The 24440-nt window shown below is 38.6% G+C and overlaps 1 protein-coding gene and 1 pseudogene across 4 annotated transcripts in view; both read right to left on the bottom strand.

Moving 5' to 3' along the window:
- The window catches only part of LOC131438628 (uncharacterized), a 289451-nt gene that overhangs the window by 236682 nt on the left and 28329 nt on the right, over positions 1 to 24440 (bottom strand). The window lies entirely within an intron of this gene.
- LOC131439717 (U4 spliceosomal RNA) lies at positions 20785 to 20899 on the bottom strand (annotated as a pseudogene).

Genomic DNA, 24440 nt, shown 5'->3' with positions numbered 1-24440 from the left:
GTTTTTGAAGACACTCTTTTTGGTATGGTTCCGATGTTATTGTCTTATTTGTAACGAAAACTTTCGTTTTTTGCCACAGCTGCAAATGCTCTGCCAAATCATAAATTTTCTTGCAAATTTGTCGGCAATAACAAATTTAAATTTGGCTGGAACATCCCCCCGAGCCGTTGCCAAGTAAAATTTTCTGACCTGGGATTTGCCCGAAGTCAGCCTTGACATAGGTTCCATCGTCCATCAGAAGACACCCGTCGAACTTGGTCAGCACCTGGTCATATAGTTTCCGAGCACGAATTTTGACCACACTATTCTGTTTTATGGTCCGATTTGGCTGTTTGCTAGCTCGATACGACTTGATTCCTTTCCGGAGTCGAGTTCTCCTCACGGTACTATGGGCAGCCCCGAATTTTCTGGCCAAATCACGGTCGGACAGATTAGGATTCCTCTTAATCGTCTTCAAAATCTTACCACGCAGTTTCCGGTCGACAGTTCCACTCCGACGATTGGCTTGAGGCTTCCGAATCGTCGTCAATGTTTCCTTATACCGTTTGATAACGCGCCATACGGTATTTCTGGGCAATTTCAACTGTTTAGCTAGCCTAGATGCAGACCACAATGGATTTTCAAAATAACTGTGCACATTTTTTTTCCTTCTTTCGGCTACCATGTTGATTTTTTTTTTTTTTTTTTTTTCAAATAAAATTTTTATTAGGCTCATTTGCTTTAGCTTAACGTGGCCGATTGTCTTGTTGTTAGGGAGAGAGAAAGGGATGCCGTATTACGGGGCGGCATACTCCCCAGTTAGTAAGGGGACATAGGGAGGGTGGGACCTACACAGTATTGAATTGAAATTTGAATACATCATTGGTTTGTGGCATACATCTTTTAGACACATTTTGCGTTCGATGAATCTTCATGTTTTTCAGCTTGTAGCAATGAAGAGATTATTCTGGATTGGGATGCTTCGTTGGTGTGTTCTGACGTTGATGTGACGTTTTTGGGTAGCTTCCAGCAACTCAGTCAGTTCAAGGCAGGTGCATGCTCCGAAGCATCGTTTACACAGGCCATACTTCCAGCAACGTAAAGAAGAGTGCGGTAGAGCTGTAGACGAGAAAGAGATAGGGAGAGCACTAAATTTGAGCATTGATAGTTTTCAAGAAGTTATAGATGAGAGTCATATAAGGAAGATTTCGAGTTGCCAAGACGTCGCGGACTGGTACGAAGGGTGGTATACCTCGGGCCCGAAGGGAACCTATGAGTTGGGACCTGGCATCACAATACTCGACACATGTCCAAACAACATGTTCGATGTCATGATAACCCTCACCGCAAACGCAGACACCACTCTAAGCGAGCCCCACACGACGGAGATGCGCGCTGAACATATAATGATTAGACATGAGCCTTGACATTACACGAATAAAGTCTCGGCTCACGTCTAACCCCCGGAACCAAGCTTTCGTCGATACCTGTGGGATTATTGAGTGTAACCATCGTCCCAGAGTTCCACTATTCCATGTATTCTGCCAGCTAGCTAGAGTTTTCTGACGACAGCAACTGAAAAATTCATTGAAGCAGATTGGTCTTTCATAGATATCACCTTCTAGTGCGCCCACCTTGGCTAACGAGTCCGCCCTCTCATTGCCCCGTATGGAACAATGTGAGGGGACCCAAACCAAGGTAATCTGGTATGATTTTGCAGATAAAGCACTCAATTGTTCCCGTATTTTCCCCAGGAAATACGGTGAGTGCTTTCCAGGCTTCACTGAACGGAGAGCCTCAATGGAACTGAGACTGTCCGATACAATGAAGTAGTGATCTGTGGGCAGAGTGTCAATGATCTCAAGGGTATACTGAATTGCAGCTAGTTCTGCGACGTAAACTGAAGCTGGATCACTGAGTTTATAGGAAGCGGTGAAATTTACATTGAATATACCGAAGCCAGTGGACCCGTCTAGATATGATCCGTCAGTGTAAAACATTTTATTACAGTCGACTTCTGTAAATTTATTATTAAAAATTTTTGGGATCTCTTGAGGGCGTACAGGATCCGGGATTCCACAAATTTCTTCTTTCATGGATGTGTCGAAAAACACAGTAGAATTAGAAGTATCCACAAAATGAACACGACTGGGAACAAACGAAGAAGGATTTATATTCTGAGCCATGTAGTCAAAATACAAGGACATAAAACGGGTTTGTGAATTAAGCTCGACGAGCTTTTCAAAGTTTTCTATCACCATCGGATTCAAAATGTCGCATCGGATTAGCAGTCGATATGAGAGATCCCAGAACCTGTTTTTCAACGGTAAGACGCCCGCCAGCACTTCAAGACTCATCGTATGGGTTGATTGCATGCAACCCAAGGCAATACGTAAACAACGATACTGAATTCTTTCCAGTTTAATGAAATGAATATTCGTAGCGGAGCGGAAACAGAAACATCCATATTCCATTACTGACAATATCGTCGTTTTGTACAACCTGATCAGGTCTCCTGGGTGAGAGCCCCACCAAGTTCCGGTTATTGTACGAAGGAAATTGATTCTCTGTAGGCATTTTCGTTTCAAATACCTAATGTGACATCCCCAGGTACCTTTGGAATCGAACCAGACCCCGAGATATTTAAATGTGAAAACCTGAGCTATGGTTTCACCCCCTAGTTGAAGCTGTAATTGCGCAGGTTCTCGCTTCCTTGAAAATACAACCAGCTCAGTTTTCTCCGTAGAGAACTCGATACCCATTTGAAAAGCCCATGTCGACAAGTTGTCGAGGGTATCTTGCAATGGTCCTTGGAGATCGGCAGCTTTGGGTCCTATAATAGACACAACACTGTCGTCGGCAAGTTGTCTTAGCGTGCAAGATGTGTTGATACATTCATCAATGTTATTTACGTAAAAGTTGTATAAAAGGGGGCTTAAGCATGAGCCCTGAGGAAGACCCATGTAACTGAATCGCTTTGTCGTCAAATCACCATGCTCAAAATGCATGTGTTTCTCGGACAATAGATTATATAAAAAGTTGTTCAAAACTGGTGAAAGACCATGCTGATGCAACTTCTCAGATAGAACGTTAATGGAAACTGAATCGAATGCCCCCTTGATGTCGAGGAAAACTGATGCCATTTGTTCTTTACGAGCAAATGCCATTTGAATTTCTGTTGAGAGCAACGCTAGACAATCGTTCGTTCCTTTGCCCCTGCGGAACCCAAATTGTGTACCTGAAAGCAATCCATTTGTTTCGACCCAATTGTCTAGACGGAAGAGAATCATTTTCTCCAACAATTTCCGAATACAGGAAAGCATAGCAATCGGCCGATACGAATTGTGATCGGAGGCTGGTTTTCCAGGTTTTTGAATAGTAATAACTCTCACTTCTCTCCATTCGTGTGGGACAATATTACCCTCGAGGAACTTGTTGAATAAATTCAACAAGCGCCTTTTGGCAGAGTCGGGCAGATTTTTCAACAAGTTGAATTTAATTCTGTCTAACCCCGGGGCTCTATTGTTACACGACAAGAGCGCAAGTGAGAACTCTACCATCGAAAACGGTGTTTCGTTTGTATTCAATGTCGCGACGCGGGATATCTTCTGTTCCGGAACAGAATCAGGACATACTTTCTTAGCGAAATCAAATATCCAGCGGTTAGAATATTCCTCGCTTTCGTTCGCGTGATTTCGATTGCGCATGCGACGGGCCGTATTCCAAAGAGTGCTCATTGCTGTTTCTCTCGTTAATCCGTCAACAAACCTTCGCCAGTAACCGCGTTTCTTAGCTTTAATCAGACTTTTCATTTGAAATTCTACCGCCGCGTATTTCCGATAATTATCTGGAGTTCCGTTCCTTCTAAACGAGATGAAGGCTGAAGCTTTTTTCGTTTTCAGCTCTGAGCACTCTTTGTCCCACCATGGGTTGGGAGAACGCATACTAGTTTGCGCGCTAGGTACTCGTTTCGTCTGAGCTTGAATTGCGGTGTCAAGAATCAAGCCAGCCAAAAATGTATACTCTTCCTCCGGAGGAAGCTCCTGTGATGTTTCTAGTTTCTCAGATATCGAGCTCGCGTAACGTTTCCAATCAATGTTTCGTGTGAAATCGTACGAAACATTGATTGTTCCCGATGGTCTTCCACGGTTGGTGATAGAAACTATGATCGGCAAGTGATCGCTACCGTGAGGATCACAGATTACCTTCCACTTGCAATCTAACTGTAGCGAAGTCGAGCAAAGGGATAAATCCAGCGCACTTGGTTGTGCTGGCGGTCTAGGGTTCCGTGTCATTTCTCCCGTGTTTAGAATTGTCAAATTGAAGTTGTCACACAGATCTTGGATTAACGAAGAACGATTATCATCATATAAGCAGCCCCATCCTGTACCATGCGAGTTAAAGTCCCCTAAAACCAGCCGCGGTGAAGGAAGAAGTTCTATGATGTCTGCAAGCCGACGATGCCCTATCGAGACTCTGGGAGGAATGTAGATAGAAGCTATACATAGATCTTTGCCTTTAATATTAATTTGGCAAGCAACAACTTCAATTCCCGGTGTCGAGGGGAGGTTAATACGATAAAATGAATAGCACTTTTTAATCCCTAAAAGTACCCCTCCATAAGAGTCTTCTCGGTCCAGGCGGATTATGTTAAAATTATGGAAGTCGAGGTTGATGTTAGAAGTAAGCCAAGTTTCACTCAAGGAGAATACATCGCAATTATGAGTATGTATTAAGTGTTTGAAAGAATCAAGTTTTGGGATGATACTTCTGCAATTCCACTGAAGCACAATGATCATATCTACGATTCTCAGTGGTAAATTATCCATCAAAAGATACGATCGCTGCAAGGAGGGGCCATTGTTCAGTCAACTGTTTTAAAAATGTCCTTACTGTTGGCAGTAGAGCAGTTAGGAAGCTTTTCAGAGGATCAGTAATATTGAAGGCTGTTAATATCCAGTCCACGATATCAGAAAATTTCAATAATCCAGCGTTTGTTGGATTTTCTGGTTGTGCTTTGGGGTCATTCGGGTTTTTTGGTGCCCCAGGAAGTGCTGGGTACTCCTTATCATCCCTAAGTTTTTTGAACCCAGGAGGTGTTTGCTTCGGTTTTGAGTCAGCACTTTTTGTTTCCGTTTGGTTCTTTTGTGACGAAGAGGACAGTCTGAGGCCTTTACGAGGAAGCTTGGGAGAAGCCAGATTTTGTCTTTTCCTGCTTCCTTCAACCTGTGTGTAGGAAGGTCCTTCGCCTGGGTCGTCAGAGGTATCCTCTTCAACTGGCAAGATTGCAAACGGGTTCTCAGGGGTCGATGGAGTGGTTCTTTTTAAGATTTCCGCATAAGAACGTTTGGAACGTTCTTTCACGGATCGCTTCAATTTTTCCGCACGCTGTATGTACGTAGGGCACACCGAAAGATCATGAGGATTCTCCCCGCAGTAGCAACACTTTTCCACTGCTCTTCTGCAGAGATCGTCCTCATGGGCCTCTCCGCATTTGCCGCATCGCAGTTTGTTGCAACAATAGGTTGCCGTATGACCTAGCTGTTTGCAGCTTGTACAATGCATTACCCGCGGTACATACAGCCGAACAGGTAGACGAACTCCACTCACTACCAAATAATTTGGAAGTGCAGATCCGGCAAAAGTCACGCGAAATGAGTCCGATTGGTAAAATTTACCATCTATCGATTTGGAGTGCAATTGCTTGCACTCCAAAATTTTCACTGATTGAAGGTCGGGGTTTTTGAAACGGCCTACCCCGTCCTTCATCAGATCGTCGATTGTCAGACTTTCGTCACGAACCACACCGTCGATCTCCACCACATGAGACGGGACGTACACGCGGTACTCCTTCGTGAACAACTCGCTGGTAGCAATCTCGTTTGCTTGCTTCAGGTCGGACACAACAACGCGTAACTTGTTTGGCGAAACCTTATCTATTGTTTTTATTGCCGAGAAATGTTTTTCCAGGTCCCGAGCAATATTTAAAACTCTGAGAGACTTTAATTTGGGCCGGAAGTATACCACCCACGGACCCCCCGAGCCATCGTCCTGGTAAACTTTTTGGCGAGCAGGCAATATCTTAGAGGGAGATGGAGGCATCGGAGAGGGAGATAGCATTGGAGAGGGAGATGGTATCGGAGGGGGAGATGGCATAGGAGGGGTAGATGGCATCTCGGAAGCAAACTCAGCCTCTAAATGTTCTTCGTTCATTCGTTCAGCTTCGCCCTCCTCCGAGACACCCCCACTGTCATCAATATTCATATTTAAAGTGCGGGAGTAAAGAAGTCTCCCGCACTTGAAATGAGAAAGAAAGAAATAAAATGAAAAGAAAATATATGAATAGTAAAAGTTGAAAGAAAAAGTTTGAGAAAATACTTAACAGTATGTCACGGTAAGCTGTTAGGTGAGTTGCTCCTTCACTCCTTCGTTGTGCTTCAGCGTGACCTTGACTCAGGATTTGGCTGCTGCGATGCGGGTAGCAAACAATAGAAATAACTGCTGCCCGAGGATAGCACAATAGCGTCTACTGTCGATACCGATACAAAACCGGTGCACAGACAGAACTCACTTGCGGGGATGCTACTTTTTATCACTTTTATTTAATGCCTATACTACAGCCTCTGCTGTGATAGGCACCTTCGTCTTACCGATGTCGATTGTTAAAAAAAACGCGTGTGCTCACTTCGAACATTCGGTTACGAATGACCATGTTGATTGTTTACAAAGTACAGTCGATTTACGGAATGTCAAAAATCATACTTGAAGCTGACTATATTCCCGACACGTGGGCGCCAAGAACTTCCAAATTCGTCCACCAGGAGCGTTACAATATGAGCAAAAGTTTGTTCCAATTCTAAATGAAGCAAACTTTACATGGTAGTTCCCATAGTCAGTTTAATTCGTAGCCACGTCATCTTGTTATGTCTCTGACATTACCCACTCTTCTCTTTCTAAAACATCTTGTCGAATGAATGAAAGAGTCGATTTGTCACTCTTTAGGTACTGAAAATAACGTAATGAAAACGTTTCTCAAAAAAATTTCTTGTAGGTTATTTCAATTAATTTCGAGATGAGATCGTCAGATTAAGAAACAGAATTCAATAACTAAAAAATAGAACATAACTAAGATTTGCGGATTTGAATAAAACAAAACAGACTCGACCCGAAAATCAACTTATAGAATTTCACAAACCTGAACATTTCCAACTGCAAGCCTCGATTGATGCCTGATATTTTATAATATCTCAATCTTAACCCCAGGCTTTCATTTCGGTTTCCTGCATTGTACCGGTAGCATCAAACATCCCGATTGGCCGTATCATGTAACACAATTGTACAACATTTTCAACAAGTCACACGACTAACACCTTTCTCCGACGATCAATCAAGCTTCTATAAGAAAAAGCCAACACTACAAATCGAATAAATTATTCAAATCGGCATTTTTGCACACAGCTACTGCAAACGGCATTTCGTAAAACCGCGTCACTCCTGCCGGGCATCCAAGATCCAGTGAGCGATCGGTAAGTCAAATCTTTCAAACGAAACCACCAAGTCGGGCAGGCGGCGCGAGCGTAACCAAATGCCACTTCCTTTAGATCCGGAGGGAGCTGGAGGAGTAGCCACAGACTCAGATCGCATGCATCTGTTTCACGGTGAAACCCCTTTCTCCGTCGTTGCTTCCCTGCAGGGTTTTTCTTATGCATGCGGAAATGTGTTTCTATGGAACTGGCAACCGACAGCAGTCTTCGCAGTCAAAGCCGATGGAAACAAACGATTTCGCGCGCTTCCATCGAGCACCAACAACCGCCGAGCCACTGTCTCAGTTTAGCTAAGCTCAGCACAAATAAATGCGATTGGCGACAACAACGCTGTCAGTGACGACGCGATCATAATCGCTCCGATCTAATCGGTTACGTTATATGGAAAATTGGACGGTCGTACAACTAGCTGCGAACAAGGCTTTCGGTACAAAAAAAAATCCTTCCTACACAACAAAGCGACAACCACACGATCCGTTACAGACAAGTTACCCATGTCTGCACCATCGTTTATTAACGCATTATACCTTAAGGAACGTGGATCCGAAGCCCGAACCTGTTACTCATCTCTTTGTGTGATATTATTCACCCATTCCTACTGCAACAATTGACTGGCTAGTCGGTAGTCAAATTATCTGCTTATTATTAAGCTTTCCCCGAGGAAAAGCAGCACCATTGAATTTCACTTTTCCGTTCAACATCTAAGGATCGATCAACCAAGTCTCGCAACTCCACGGTAGCAAACAAACCTCAAATCGAATCAACTTCGCTTAGCATTTCATTTGCGTTCAAATGCAAGACAGAAAAAAACGGATCTCCGAATCAGGCTGATTGACTGGATGGTGAAAATAAGTGTATTGGATTACCGTCTCGTGGTTTGCCACGCAATGGCACTAGATTTGTCAACATGCATGCACATTCGTACACTACATTTGCATCAGTCAGTCAGTCAGTTAGTGTTCGTGGTTTGGACACTGCGTGCCGGGTGCCAAGCAGCGACGGCTCGGTTTATTCGATAATCGAGAGGTGACATCGTTTATGGGAAAATGTGTACCAGGAAATCGACTGGTGTGTCGCTAATTTGCTGGGCGCCTACACCAGTTAAGTGGGGTATAAATTTCAGCCGGCATGGATTTCAATATGATATAAGATTGATTTGCTGAAACAGCGCGATGCACTAGATAACGAGAGAGGTGCTGCCGCTAGTTAAGCTAGGATGATGAATTTACGGCAGATGGTAATTTGACTTCAGAACAGAAATGTACGATGATGAAAATTTCGGTTTAATACGAAATGATTTCAGTGTTATTTCTAAAAAATATCCACCCTTTTAAATTTTTTTTTCTCCGAGACATTCAAGATAAATATTTATAAATAATAATTATAATTGTTATTCGAAATAAAAACTATTTACTCGTCATACTTTGGACACTGTGTTGGTGAACCTGAGCGGCCATTGTGTTCCAACATCTCTTCATCATTGTCGCATCCCAAGTCACCATTCCACTCTTCTTTATCTTCTGTTTGTCATTTGCCCAATATTTCTCGATTAAGATCAATTTACAGGTTAGTTACAAAAAAATGAGTTCTTTGCCCGCAATTGCAAATACCTTGCCAGACCAAAAGTTTTCTTCTGAATTTATCGAAAGGAACGATTCTCAACTTACGATTAACATCACTACGGTCAATGGTCCCGAAGGCTACCCATAATCCTTCTTCACGAACGTTTCGTCGTCCATTAGAATGCATTCTTTATGTTTTACAAGAACCTCATTGAACAAGTTCCCGACAAGTCTTTCTCAAAAATGTCACCAGGGCTATAAAGCACAAAACATTTAGGAAAGTTAGGCAGCTGCCTTTACAAATTGATCTCACTAGAATCATTTCATACATGTATTTCTGAAACATTTATAGATGAGTCATAATTTAGTTCTATTCTGCGTGACATTAAATTCATTAATTCACCTATTGGTGTAATTATACCTCATTATTCTTCGTAGCACATGTATTTAACTCTTGAACTGGAATTTATTATTATATAATTTATTTAAACTTTGTTTTAGCCTAACCTGTGTTAAAATTTTGGAAATTTTCAGGAACTTTCGGCCTTTGGTGAAGGTTGTAAATGCTCGATCGGAAGCCATAGCAGTTACCTCATAAACTACCTTTCATTCAAACCTATGCTAATAAAATCCGTTTATTCCCGAGAAATCAATGGGAGTTATTAGAGAGGCTTTCAACCGTAGACTGGCAACATGCTGAAATTATCGAGTTTTCAAAGATGTTTAACGATTTGTGTTTTAGTTTTTGTTGAGACGTAGAACCGTCTTGAGCTAGTTTTAAATATAATCACTATCAAACGGGGAAAACAGATTTAAAAATTGACATGCGAATACAGTTACGTAATGATAACCGCAAAAAAATTATAGCAGAGACGGGACTCGAACCCGTAGCCTACTCCTAACAGGGAAAATTGTTGAAATTTAAAACTAAAATTAGTTAAATTTATAATTTAAAACTAGTTATATATTTCATACTAACTCAAGACGGCTCTACGTCTTAACAAAGACTAAAACACAAATCATTAAAAATCAATCGAAGGTTTGATCATCTTCAATATATTGTGTTCGAGATCACAATCATCACTACTGCTATCACATATTGACGGAAATAGATTTGCGATCAGTGTGTGTTCTGTTGGATTTGGTTTCCATAGATACAGGACTGTAAAATGAATACCGTGGTGACCAGGTTCAGCGAAGCATGCTTGGCTCTTCTAATCAACTGGTCTATCTTTTCACGTTATTGGTAAAACAATTTCCCCGATTAGGAGTTAGCTACGGGTTCGAGTCCCGTATCTGCGGTAACATTTTCGCGGATTTCATTACATAATTGCATTCACATGTCAATTTTCCGATTCGTTTTCCCCGTTAGATACTGATAATATTTGTTTAGATATATAAGATTTAGCAAATGTAAAATTATTCTCTTCTAAAAGTTGTAGCTGCAATCATATTCAATCTTTTTTGCATAATATTGGACATCGCATCAAACTCAAACATATGGTTAAAATTCAAAGTTATCGGTTATTTTCGCTTGAGCCGAGATTTTATTGGATAATTGTTGTATTGTGATTTTAATTTGAAAGAGATAGTGTAAGCGTTAAGATACTTCGTTTTCACACGTAAGCAGAGAGACCAGGTGAAACTTTCAAATATCTTCAGGCAGGGTTGAAAAGTCTGTAAACTGGAGAACAAGTCTGAGGACCGCCAAGTTTTGTAGAAAAAATGATGCGCGGAATTGTTTTAGTGAGCAAAAACACAGAAGACCGCGGCGATTTCCAAAGCCTGTAAATTTTGATAAATTACAGCGAAATACGTGATTTTCAAAAATCTACAACTAAAACATGTCTGAAGCTTATTTTAGAAATCTTCATTTGCACACAAATCTCTGCAAAATACAACCTCCGTGACGTAACGTTTTGCCAAATCTCCCTTCTACTCCTTTGTCACAATTATCACTTTTTTAATTTTCGTCCAGTATTCAGAAAAAAATAAAACAAAGCTGATAACGACTTTATGTCGTAATGACACAAAATGTCACTACCAAGCAATAAGTTTCTTGTTCCCATGAAATCAAGTTCCGAAAAGCTCCTAGAACTACGATTAATGAGATGCGGTAGTTTTTATTCGATAGCGATATATTTAGATTAATATTGCACGAATCGTTACTGGGAAACTTCTTCGCAAAATTTAGTACGATTCTAAGCGCGCAGTCTTTTGTTCAAGTGTTCCTAATTTATATCCAGTTTTTAGCCTTATACTCACTTGCTTCTCAGTTAACAAAAAACTTCCTGACCTTACCTGCGGGATTGAGAATCGAACCGAGGTAGGCAACGGGAATAGTGGTGCTTTTACCATGTATCATGTTATGCCCGTCCCTCTTTAATCAAGTTAAACTACTGCGTAACCGTAGAATTTCTCGCTGAGATACCACAAGGTAACCTTCTTGCACTTCTGATTATCGTCCTATACTTCAACGGCTTGAATCTCTACTAGGATAGTCCGCGCTTGAAATTTGTTGATGATTTCAAGTTAGGGTGATAAATTCAAAGCATCGGGGATACCTTTCCCTTTCAACGTAACCAAATTTAGTTTTTAGTGTTTTGAAGTAAATCGTGTGACCTGGAACGGTGACAAATGCTCGATTATCATATCCTCAAATAAAATGTTCCGATTAAATATAACTTTGTATTAATGATCTCGGACATTTGGTGCGTACATGCTAAGTAGTATGAAATGAACCCGACTTTAAGTTATCAGCAGTGCCTGAGTATATTTCAGCAAGCTATTCTTGTTACGAAAATAAATAACGGCGATATTAATTCTCCGAAGTTTAAATCTAGTCTTGATTTCTGTGCATCACAACGATCGCTACATTCTAAGTTTACTTAGACCGAGATTTCACCGGAAGACGTTTGGATTTTGAGAACCCATAACAGCATGTATAAGAACATTTGGCATTTTAGTGAACCTACACATAAATTTGTGCAGAAAGTGTTAAGATCCACATTTTTTTAACTTGACTACGTTTTGGGAAACATACAGGCTAAAGGTCGCATAATGCTTCCCGAAACGAAATATTATTTGTATGAGTCAGAGGTTAGTACTGAAGAAACCGATTCGATTTGATTGCATGCCTCCCGCAGATTTCAGAAAAATTTTATTTAACAAAAACACATCACTCAATAAGTTGTGTGACTAACTAAGAATAACTAGAACTCGATTTTCTTTATCAATGTAATCTCCTTCAAGAGTATAATCACCATTCCAACGAATCTCTAACTTCTCGGTGCCGTGCTTGTAGAAGGATTTGTCTTTTGTCTCAAAATAGATTTCACATAATTTGAAGGGCTGGTGTACACTAGGAGATTGATAGTACCTATTAGCTCTCTCCGGACTGTACCAGCCTAAATGCCGTGTGGAATCCGGCGGAAAAAAATGAACCAAGAATAGATCCACTGGGTTCCAGCTTCCATGTCGTAAAAGGCGACAATTGCAGGAGTTTCTTTTTCCTTTCAGTTATCAGATATTTTCAATGTTTCACTTCTGATTACTCTATTTTACTAAATTATCTATTTATTCAACCTACCAATTTCCGTCTAGCTTCGGAGAAAAGTTTTATTAGGAATGATTTCTTCTTCCATGTTATTGATTGTCTTTCAGAATTATAAAATGAATGATAAAAATCAACCATTGCGCAAATCCGTTTATATTACAAAGTAAATAACAGAGATAACATATATCGGTATATTGAATACATAATAAAAAACACTTGATATTAACATTTCAAACAGTAAATTAATATTTTTCTCAGTAGTCGGCTGTCCAGATCAACCAATATAACCAATTAATAATTTTAATAAATAATTAAAACAATAAAGAGAAAATAATAAAGAATCAAGACGCGTGTGAAATCTGTTGATCTTTGTTTGGTGATTTAAAATGATTTTATAATAACTGTTTAGAATATTTCAATGCAATGAATCAACTTTTTTGTCTAAATTCTATTTGCTCGTTTATTTTGTATCACGTAGTTTCATTTATAAAAAAATAGGGAAGTTTTTATTCTTTACGCGATAGTATTGCAAATTTTTCTTCAGTTTCCTCGAATAAGAGCTGTGAATCAAGACTTCCCGGGACTTCAATATAGGATATTGTTGAAACGTTCACTCGGGAAGTCAGTGAGTTTAGTGGTGCATCCGAGCATCTTGAAATCGGAACATACTGAGTCGCGCGCGAATAATACCAATACTGAAACTTTTACTAACAAATATCCTTCTTCCGTGACACTTGTGGAGTGCGCAGTAGAATATACGGCCTCTAGTAACAACAAATGTTGGACTAACATCCCTTCCCATTCCTTAGACGATCTACGTTCGGGCCTGGCCGGCGCCGGTACTGATCAATGATTCCTGGGATTACCAGAAGATGTACATTGAAGGATGATTTACCAGTCCCAGGTCGGATCATCTAAAAACTCCCTGTACAATTTCAGCTAATTCCTATCAGTAACGGAGTAGCAACCAGGGGTGGTCGCTCAAGCTCAAGCTCAAGCTCAAAATAGATTTCACATAATATGAGTTGAATTTCTTACCGGCGAGCACTTTTCTGAGATCAACGAATAACCAGTAGTCACTGGGAGCCAGATCTGGACTATACGGTGGATGATGAAGTAATTGGAAGAGTAATTCGAACAATTTAACCACCGTTGCCATCGACTTGTAAATCGGTACATTGTCTTGGAGAAACAGTTTTTTTTCTTCGACATATGAGATCGTTTCTCCTTGTTTTTTACATTCAAGCGATCTTTAAAAGCTATGAAATATTCGCCATTGATTGTTTTCTCATTCTCAAGATAGTCGATGAAGATTATACTATGTGCATCCCAAAATACTGTAGCCATAACCATCCCAGCTGAATGTAATGCCTTTGGATGCTTCGGACGTGGTTCACTCAGATGATGATCGTTTTGATTTCGGAGAGAAGTAATGGATCCATGTTTCATCCATTGTCACATATCGACGCAAAAATCTGATTCATTATTTGTTAACATGGACAAACAGTAGTCTGCATCATCAACACGTAGTAGTTTTTGATCGACTATGAGTAGCGGTACCCATTCCGGAAAAAGGTTTTTCATGGTCAAATGTTCACGCATAATTGTAAGCGCACTGCCTTCTGCTATATTTACGGCCTCAGCCCTCTCGAGACATTTTTTATCTACGATTAGATATAACCAATTTTAGGACTTTTTTGTGTTTGCTGGAGTAATCACCCTAATTGGACGACAAGAATGTTCACCATCATCGGAGTCTGTACGTCCATGTTTAAATTCAGCAAACCAATAACAAAAAATTCTTTTCGATTGGTAACACTTTTGAAGCAATTGCTGAGTTTACAGAATATTTTTTTCCAGGAAGATACAATGATAAATTGACACACGACATGCCTTTTTGCCTAAAGAAAACAATATTCTCAAATTTACCCTGAGAAATCTCCCAACATTTGAATACTTCATTACCAATTCCATGAACTGTGTGAATTTGAAGTTTGGAAATTGATTTTCTTTCGCAGCAAACCGTTTCCGAAACAAAAAAAACCGGACGGTAGTCATCTTTTTGGAAGACACATCAGTCAATACGTTTGAAACTTATCTCATATATCCAGTGTCGATTTCGGTAAGTATGTTCCAAAAAACCACATTCAAAATCGGTTAGGACTCCGCTGAGATACCGCAGAAATATATTGCAATTGCTCCGAAAAATACTGTGCCATTTCGTCTATTGTTTGAAGTTTAGAAATTCTTGTATTCCAAAATTACTTGTTAGAGTAATTAGTACTGTTATTCGTAAAGGAAATTTTGAGTTGATAAGTTTACATCTGTTAATTATAAGTATTGTAATTTCAAGAGCGAGCTTCTCTACAAGACACTTAAAAAACGTTCAACTAGCCGTATAATTCTTCTATTTCGCTGATCTGGTTTATTGATAGAAAACTGTCTTCGGGTTAAGCGGGTTTCTAAACGGGAATCATTTCAATTACTCTGGGACGTCTGGACCGATTTTCACAAATTTAGACTCAAACCGGTATTTTAAGCGTCGATACAAAAAACGTAATATGTCGTTTAAATGCAACAACATCAATTTGTAGTTTATGCTCATAGATCACTAAATGAACCGATTTCGGCTATATTGGCTCTTTGTTCCCGGATTCGTTAGTACCTCAAATAGTGGTAAAAAATTCCGATTTATTCCGTCTTATAGCGACGAAGCAAAAAACGAAATTTTTGAAGCCTCATGCAGTACTATGAGAAAGGTGGATTAAAGGTTGCCCCGCATCAGACCGAGCCAATCAATTCGATCTCTCCGGCACCAACTTTTTTCTACTTCGATCATGGCACATGCAGCTACTACATGGAATAAAAAGTCCTGGGCCGAACCGTGTATATTTTTGTTGAGCAAAAGGCTCTAGATACCCAATACCAAAGTTCATGACAATCTATCCACTAGTTTTTGAGTGACAGCAGATCGTGTCAGATGAGTTCTAGTTTTCATCAAGCTATGGAAAAAGACGAACCAGCGCATTCAAGCATAAAAGCAACGGTGAAATTGAATAATTTGCAGTGCATATTGGTCCATCATCCCCCATATTCTCCAGACCTGGCCCTCAGCGACTATTATCTATTTCCAAACCTGAAAAGGTTTCTCCAGGAAAAGAATTTTCGTCGAATGCTGAGGTCATTGCAGAAAGGAAAACCTATTAGAAGGTCTTGACGAATCTTTTTTTTCAAAGAGCATCAAAATGTTTGAGGACCGATGTATCAAGTGTCGCTCTAGATGGAGATTATACTGAAGAATAAAACAGTTTTCACGGTAAAAAATCGACTTTTTCTTTGTTAGGCCCGGGACCTCTCATTCCATGTAGTATGTGCATGTGTGCATTACAAATGCATGTGTTTTAATGCCAGGAAAATTGACTTTTATCCTGCAAGTAATACTACAAAATCGTCGATTCCATGCCACTGAAAAACACTCCATTAATTGAGGAACAGCCTCTATGTGACCTAAACATTACAGTTTAGATTGGCCCTATTTTGTCTAAGACAATGACGGAGCAACGAAAACTGTTAATTGTGATCGATTAAGTGATTTTATTGTGCTCATTGTTCGTGAAAATGGTTTGAATGGTTACTGGTTTCAACAGGACGGTGCAACATGCCATACAGCTCGACAAACAATCGATTAGTTACGACCATTGTTCCCCAGAGAAGTCACTGGTCGAAAACCGGTGATTTTGATTGGCACCCGAGATCACCCGATTTGACGCCACCAGACTGTTTTTATTGTGGTGCTATTTGAAATCTCAGGTATACGATGATAAGCCTAGAACCATCGCTCAAATCAAAGACAACATACGAATATCTGCATGAACCAAAACAAATTATATTCGAAATGAAAATAAATTAAAATGCTTCTACTTCAAATGGCCCACCCTGTATTTTCTAAGAAAAACTCATGTCAAATTGCCTCGTTGCCTTGTGCCAAAATATCACCAGCACATGACAGTTTACGAGTTATTCTATCGCTAAACATACCATCCAACTATCTGCTCTGTAATCCCAATTTTCCTAGCTATTCCAGCCTTTCTATCATTCCATTCTACGGAAATATGCCACTAGAAAAAAAAAAAAAGAAAAAGACTGTAATCCAAAAACAATTCCCAGCCGATATTTTTCACACAATCATAACGTGTTATGATGTGACATCAGTTCGCAATAATCGCTCTACTTGCCATCCGAAGCGAACCGAGGCAGCATTTAACAGACAGACAAAAAGCATTGCCCCAAACGGAACTATCTCTGCTGGGTATTTCTTTCGATCATTCCAGCAATGGTTGGTTATGGTTCTGGACTTGGTTCGACTTGATTCGTACTCTACGGTTGGGCTAGGTTGCGCCCAACCGAACCATTCCAGTCGTTACGACACGGCACACTGTTCACTGTTCGAGGACCAGTAGTTTCTTCCAGTTAGCATCGTCCTTTTTCAGCTGACTGGCTAGAATACATAGACGGGCAGCCAGCAGACAGGCTACCGGAGAGGTGAAGTGAGAAGTGCCGACAAAGGTGGTGTCAACAGAAAGTTTTCTTGGTGTGCACAGTAAAAAAAAATCCACCGAATCAAGCACAACCGATAGACCTCGGGGTGAACCAAAGGATTGTCATCGAACTGGTGCACCAAAGAAGTTCTTGTTCGTATACTAAACGGAAACGAAATGTTGAACGAAGCTAATAAAATCATCATTTCCTGCTCCCGAAAAGATTGAACCAGTACATAGTGTCAACACTTTTTCTATTAGTCTTTTCGCTGAATATAACTTCCTGCTGTGTGCCGGAGAAGATGAGGTTTTTCCCTTCTTCTTCTTCTTATTCTTCCTTTCCAGTGTCATGCGAGCTAGAATAAATGCGAGAACACAAGTTTGCAGACAGATCCTCCTACCAACGGTGTTTGGAGCTAAGCGGAAGCGCTTTAGGGAATTTGTTATCGCATCGTAATTTTCAACAATCTAGTAAAATAATTTAACGATAATTTGTTTTTTACAAAAAAAATTAAATTATTATTACTAGAGTCGCTTCTTAAGTGGAATTAGCACAACACATTTTATCTGACAATATTAGAGACTTACTATAGTTTGAACTTTTCCTCTAACCGTCGACTGTCTGCAATGCGCATTCCTGTTTCATTATAAATTCAATACATGTATCAACCTCACGGCGTACAGATAGCAACAGAAGAAGTTCTGGAACAGACACAGCCCAAACCGTACCGCTTTTGGGGTTTTTGAGTAGAACTATGTGTAATAAAATTGTGACGGTTATAGCGTATTCTCTGATTCCTGTGTTTCCCCAAAATCAGTTAAAAATACAAAACGTTGCAACGTTTCTTGTTCTTCCACTAGAAATGGATGCAAAGAACAAAACGAACACAAGTCGTTAAATTCAAATTTATTTATCTTTTGTAGCCATCGGATGCCCCTGGGCTAACTAGTTTAATTCAGCAAGCGTAGAACTCATCTCATTAAACAGTTCGAAATCGTTGAATTATTTGAATTGATGACACGGACATTCGTGACGCACTGATGGAGTCATTGTCCGGCTTTATCGATTAGAACCAAACTGTTCTTCACAGTGCACATCTTTACGATAACGATTAACAAGTTGCAAATGAAACTACATGTAATTTTGTCTTTATTGCTGAATATACCATCAACATGAGGAAATTAATTTATCCCTTGATAAAACAAAGATTTGCCATCGGTTATCGAACTTCTAAATCTATTCTGCCCAAATACATCATAAAGCACAATATAATTTCGCCAAGCGCATACAAACAAGTGATATTTCGCAGTAAAACTTTATGCTTGCAGTTTGCGCAACTTCCCCGCCATTATACCCCGCGTCTGGATTCCAATTCATTGCACTTGAAAACATGTTCGCACACCACCAGTTCCGAGGTAAGCCCGATTTCAATCGCACAGTTGTGGATTGTGTATATTTCGACAAATCGAAGAAAATCACGTGTACTTGCCATGTAACGTGGACTTGTAGAAAGACACATCCTGTATCCGTCCCATCCAGTGGAGAAAAAAAAACTGTAAACTAACTGATGTAAAAGCCTGCAAAGAAAATTCTCTTTATTGTTTGCTTCTCACTCATAACAATCAGATTTTGGCAACTGAAACTGATTTCGAGCGCCAAGACAATTTGAATACGTATAGTGTCATGAATTCTGTATAAGAATTGTCGTTGCCTTTATCTACTGGACATTGCCTCGAGTAAATGACGACAGCAATTTTACAGATTTAAAATATTGAAATCATTTACGTGCCAACATGCTCAGCAAAGCTTTCGATGACGCCTTTGGCAGTTCGAACGAATCACTTTCAGATATCGAGAGTTTGAATTATCAGATCAAATGGCATATAAAAATGTCCACAAATTGGTTTTATCTAATCGTAAATGGAAATTGTGTGAGATAACTGAGGCCATAAAGATATCAGAAGGCACTGTGTTTAGAAACATGCATGAACATTTGACCATGAGAAAGCTCTTTTCAAAGTGAGTGCCGCGTTTACTCACAGTCGACCGAAACATCAACGTGTTGATGATTCAGAGTAGTGTTTGGACATGTTTACAAGTAATGAATCAGATTTTTTTGTGTCAATATGTCAAAATGGATGAAACATGGATCCATCACTTCACTTCAGAATCAAAACGATCATCATCTGAGTGGACTACAGCCGATGAACCACGTCCGAAGCGTCCAAAAGTACTACAGTCAGCTTGGAAGGTTATGGCTTCAGTATTTTGAGATACACATGGTATAATCTTTATCGACTATCTTGAGGAAGGAAAAACAATCACTAGCGAATACTACATAGCGTTTTTAGATAATTTGAATGCAAAAATCAAGGTAGAACTCATATGCCAAAGAAAAAAAAACGATCTAATAAGTCGAAGAATAAAACAGCAAGACACCCGATCAGATGCGCATAACAAAATCATTACACAAGTATATCAACAGTTGATATGTATAACAATTTGTGTTATTTTGAGATATTTAACGAATGAAAATAGTTGAAAGTTAAAACTTATAATAACAATATAATAACAAAATCAGTTATAATGTTTTATTTTCATTTGCAAAACTCATGATGAAGCTCATTAATTGGAAAAAATGAAGCTTTACATCGAAATATAATGATCAGAATTTCAAAAATCTAAAAGAAGAAATTAGATCACTAAATAAATTATTTCTTTAATAAACAAAATTATTCAACAATTTTGGATTGAAACGATGCTAAAAGTTAGCTGGGATATAGTTTTTCAGTGTTAAATTTGTTATCTAATTGTTTACAACTATTGTTATAAATTTCTGCTTTCGGACTTCTGTAGTTATATCAAATTCAATAATGATTGTGATACAAATGTTCCAAAATCTGTTACGATTTTGTTCCCGCTAGAGTCTTTTTTGTTATAATTTTTGTTATTTTAACAGTTTACCAGCCAAAAATATTTCAAAAATTGTTATAATTCTGTTATTACCATCTGATCGGGCAATGTACCGATTCACAAGTCGGTTTCAACGATGATTAAATTGAACAAATTACACTTGGAATTGTTTCCTCATCCACTGTATAGTTCACATCTGACCCCCAGTAACTACTGCCTATTCATTGATTTCTAATAAAAATCTAACCGATAAGAAATTGAACTCAAGTGAAGAAGCAATTGCTGAATGTGAAGCCAATTTCAAGGCAAAGGACAAAGCCTTCACGGCGTCGAGAAGTTGAAGCAGTGTTTGAGTGATTGTATATTCAGAAGAAAATTATATTCGATTTTTGACAAAAAAAACTTTCTGGGCTTGTGGACTTTGTCACAAAACGATACTCTGTCTACTTTGTTTTTCCAAAGTTGACTGTCATTTTATACTATTTTACCATTTTTTCCAGAAGGCTACACTAAAAAAATGACAAATCGTACAAAAAAGCAAGAGTTTTCTACACAATTAGTCATAAACGGAAAGAATCAGATTTTAAAAATCAATATTCAATTTACAAATTACGTAATTTTTTATTTCAATGAAATATTCCAAACCAATTAACTCAACTTTTGAGGAGATTTCACAAAATGTTCTGGTTGTATTGGTTTTAGTTAGAAATTTTTTTCCCCTAAAAATTTTTCATCTTTCTTTCAACTAGCAATAATCGCACCTCGGTTGAACCTCATTGGTTACGATATCGCCACTTTTTCATCTTGCAATGTATTGAAACTGATTACCAATTTTGGGGAAAATAGGGCCGAATTTTATATACCATTCGACTCAGCTCGACGAGCTGAGCAAATATCAAATGTGTGTATGTATGTAACAAAAATATGCGCTCACTTTTCTCTAAAATGCCTGAATTAATTTCCACAAACTTGGATTCAAATGAAAGGTTTTATGTTCCCATAACCTGCTATTATATTTCATTTGGATCCGAATTCCGGTTCCGGAGTTACATATGTAAAAATTAGAGAGAAAAGTGCAGTCAATTTTCTCGGAAACGGATTAACCGATTTTCAAAAACTTAGATTCGAATGAAAGGCCATATAGTTTCCTAAAAATTTCTAGAACATTTTATCCAGATTCAAATTCCGGTTCCAGAACAAAGCGTGATAAGTGAAAAATTACCAATTTCATGAGTATTTTTTTCACGAACGATAGTCAAAAACAGGTACAAATCCCATAAATTAAAATAAATTCATCTAGTTCGAAGAACTTTGTGGACATAAGAACTTAATTCGACACAACTGGTCCCCCCTTTTCCTGTCTCGGACGCACCGAAAGTAGTGAAGAAAAACTTTCAAAACTAGAGCTCACTTCCGATTTTCTCAAATCTTGATTTGAATTAAAGCTCATATTGTCTTTAAAGCCACTGTGAAATTTCATCCGGATCAGACTTTCGGTTTCGCAGTTACAGTGCGGTGAGTATCGAAATTTTCAAACCGCCATATAGAACGACAAAATGTACAACACCGGTACGTCCAACGTAGAAGAAGAAAACACAAAACGAACGTGCGCGTGCTCTGTTCTATTTCGTAAACGCTATGAAGAAAACGAAACGGTTACGGATGTCTACTACTGATGTGTGATATTGGTATAAGACGGTGCTGCGGTTGATAAAAATTTTAGCTATTTTATGATAAGTGCGACCGAAAGAATAAAAAAATGTCAATGAATTGAAAATTATTTGAAACAATAAATATACATCGAAATTTCAAACTTCGCGACGTAAATGCAATTTTCACAGCCAGTAGTGCAGTAATACGGTGGTGTAGTGATGTCAATTATAACAATAATAATAATAATTCTACTACATGTTTTATGCTGCTAATTCAGACGGCTTAGCTTGACTTAAAAATGCAAAAGTAACAGAAACGCAGATTCGCTTCGTTTGTTAGATTTCGTTAATTTGATTCGATCGAAATAGAGCATGAAATAGTAAGTGTAGGTTCAACTAGGTTCAAAACTGCTTCTATTTTTAGTTCATATTTGTTGCTGGAAAACAAACCAACTTCGACTATACCGGTCATCTGAATCCGGTTTCGGAAGAATTGGAAATAGTGATAAAAAAATGCAAAAAAGATCTCACTCTCTTTTCACGGAGATGGCTAAATCGATTTTCACAAACTTATAGATTCAAAGGAAAAGTCTTACAGTTTCATACGGAATTACTAAATTTGTTGTGGATACTACTTCCGATTTCCGGAACTACAGGGTAAACAGGATTTGCAAGTCCGAACAAACTTTTCTATTTCTATTCAATGAACAGTTGTTTTTGCGAATTCCACAGTAATATTTATGATGTTATGAGTTATATGAGAAAGGCTGGTTTTTATGTATCGATCTCAACCGAAAGTAGTGAAGAAAAACTTTCAAAACTAGAGCTCACTTCCGATTTTCTCAAATCTTGATTTGAATTAAAGCTCATATTGTCTTTAAAGCCACTGTGAAATTTCATCCGGATCAGACTTTCGGTTTCGCAGTTACAGTGCGGTGAGTATCGAAATTTTCAAACCGCCATATAGAACGACAAAATGTACAACACCGGTACGTCCAACGTAGAAGAAGAAAACACAAAACGAACGTGCGCGTGCTCTGTTCTATTTCGTAAACGCTATGAAGAAAACGAAACGGTTACGGATGTCTACTACTGATGTGTGATATTGGTATAAGACGGTGCTGCGGTTGATAAAAATTTTAGCTATTTTATGATAAGTGCGACCGAAAGAATAAAAAAATGTCAATGAATTGAAAATTATTTGAAACAATAAATATACATCGAAATTTCAAACTTCGCGACGTAAATGCAATTTTCACAGCCAGTAGTGCAGTAATACGGTGGTGTAGTGATGTCAATTATAACAATAATAATAATAATTCTACTACATGTTTTATGCTGCTAATTCAGACGGCTTAGCTTGACTTAAAAATGCAAAAGTAACAGAAACGCAGATTCGCTTCGTTTGTTAGATTTCGTTAATTTGATTCGATCGAAATAGAGCATGAAATAGTAAGTGTAGGTTCAACTAGGTTCAAAACTGCTTCTATTTTTAGTTCATATTTGTTGCTGGAAAACAAACCAACTTCGACTATACCGGTCATCTGAATCCGGTTTCGGAAGAATTGGAAATAGTGATAAAAAAATGCAAAAAAGATCTCACTCTCTTTTCACGGAGATGGCTAAATCGATTTTCACAAACTTATAGATTCAAAGGAAAAGTCTTACAGTTTCATACGGAATTACTAAATTTGTTGTGGATACTACTTCCGATTTCCGGAACTACAGGGTAAACAGGATTTGCAAGTCCGAACAAACTTTTCTATTTCTATTCAATGAACAGTTGTTTTTGCGAATTCCACAGTAATATTTATGATGTTATGAGTTATATGAGAAAGGCTGGTTTTTATGTATCGATCTCAACCGAAAGTAGTGAAGAAAAACTTTCAAAACTAGAGCTCACTTCCGATTTTCTCAAATCTTGATTTGAATTAAAGCTCATATTGTCTTTAAAGCCACTGTGAAATTTCATCCGGATCAGACTTTCGGTTTCGCAGTTACAGTGCGGTGAGTATCGAAATTTTCAAACCGCCATATAGAACGACAAAATGTACAACACCGGTACGTCCAACGTAGAAGAAGAAAACACAAAACGAACGTGCGCGTGCTCTGTTCTATTTCGTAAACGCTATGAAGAAAACGAAACGGTTACGGATGTCTACTACTGATGTGTGATATTGGTATAAGACGGTGCTGCGGTTGATAAAAATTTTAGCTATTTTATGATAAGTGCGACCGAAAGAATAAAAAAATGTCAATGAATTGAAAATTATTTGAAACAATAAATATACATCGAAATTTCAAACTTCGCGACGTAAATGCAATTTTCACAGCCAGTAGTGCAGTAATACGGTGGTGTAGTGATGTCAATTATAACAATAATAATAATAATTCTACTACATGTTTTATGCTGCTAATTCAGACGGCTTAGCTTGACTTAAAAATGCAAAAGTAACAGAAACGCAGATTCGCTTCGTTTGTTAGATTTCGTTAATTTGATTCGATCGAAATAGAGCATGAAATAGTAAGTGTAGGTTCAACTAGGTTCAAAACTGCTTCTATTTTTAGTTCATATTTGTTGCTGGAAAACAAACCAACTTCGACTATACCGGTCATCTGAATCCGGTTTCGGAAGAATTGGAAATAGTGATAAAAAAATGCAAAAAAGATCTCACTCTCTTTTCACGGAGATGGC

This window comes from Malaya genurostris, chromosome 3, assembly GCF_030247185.1.
Source record: "Malaya genurostris strain Urasoe2022 chromosome 3, Malgen_1.1, whole genome shotgun sequence".
NCBI lineage: Eukaryota > Metazoa > Arthropoda > Insecta > Diptera > Culicidae > Malaya > Malaya genurostris.
This window is presented reverse-complemented; position numbering and strand designations above follow the sequence as displayed.